This window comes from Coffea eugenioides, unplaced genomic scaffold, assembly GCF_003713205.1.
Source record: "Coffea eugenioides isolate CCC68of unplaced genomic scaffold, Ceug_1.0 ScVebR1_911;HRSCAF=1670, whole genome shotgun sequence".
NCBI lineage: Eukaryota > Viridiplantae > Streptophyta > Magnoliopsida > Gentianales > Rubiaceae > Coffea > Coffea eugenioides.
The window spans coordinates 15,762-16,827 of record NW_020864791.1 but is presented as its reverse complement, the minus strand read 5'-3'; the positions used below and the strand labels follow the sequence as shown (position 1 = coordinate 16,827).

Here is a 1,066-nt window from a genome sequence, read left to right as displayed (position 1 = left end):
AGGTGAGGAGCCCTACAAGCACTTGCAAGAGTTCGACGTCGTTTGCAACAGTATGAAGCCTCCGGGAATTACAGAAGAGCAAATAAAGATGAGGGCTTTCCCCTTCTCTTTGAAGGACTCTGCAAAAGACTGGCTCTACTACCTACCGCCTGGTAGTATCACCACGTGGGATCAATTGAAGAAAAAATTTCTGGACAAATACTTTCCGGCGTCTCGAGCTGCGAGCCTGAGGAAAGAGATATGTGGTATCAAACAACACCCAGGCGAGTCACTCTATGAGTACTGGGAGAGGTTTAAGAAATTGTGCACCAAATGCCCTCAGCATCAGATAAGTGAGCAACTGCTCATTCAATATTTCTATGAGGGGTTGCTTTTCAGGGACAGAAGCATAATCGATGCTGCAAGTGGAGGGGCGTTAGTGAACAAAACCCCTCGAGGAGCATGGGAGTTGATTGAAGGGATGGCTGAGAACTCACAGCAGTTTGGTTCAAGAGAGGACATCCCGACGCGTAGGGTGAATGAGGTGGAAACGTCCTCTATCCAACAGCAGATCTCCGAATTAACATCTTTCGTAAGACAATTAGCTGTGGGGAGTGCTTCACATGTCAAAGCGTGCGGGGTATGCACTGCCGTGGGTCATCCTACGGAAATGTGTCCAATGGTTCAAGAAGAAACTGCTGAACAGGTGAACATGGCGGGCCACGCGCCCGCGCCAAGAAAGCCGTACGACCCATACTCAAGTACCTACAATCCTGGTTGGAGGGATCACCCCAACCTTAGTTATGGAGGAAATAGGCAGTCTAACTTTGTGCCAAATAGACAGCAAGGACACCAACAGCAGTACCATCATCGCCCACCACCACTTTCAAACTCAAGTCCGTCCATGGAAGAGATGATGAAGCAATTACTTGCTAATCAACAAAAGACGGATTCAGACCTGCAAAGCATGAGAAATCAACTGGGACAGGTGCAATCATTGCAAAATCAAATGAATCAAATGGCTATAACAATCAACCGTTTGGAGTCCCAAGTTCAAGGAAAATTGCCATCTCAACCTGAGGCAAAT

At 47.5% G+C, this 1,066-nt stretch overlaps 1 non-coding gene across 1 annotated transcript; it reads right to left on the bottom strand.

The window, feature by feature from the left end:
* Window positions 1–223: 223 nt before the first annotated feature.
* Window positions 224–330, bottom strand: LOC113759098. The gene has a single exon (XR_003466976.1). It is a non-coding gene; the product is annotated as a small nucleolar RNA R71 (small nucleolar RNA).
* Between the last annotated feature and the right edge of the window lie 736 nt (window positions 331–1,066).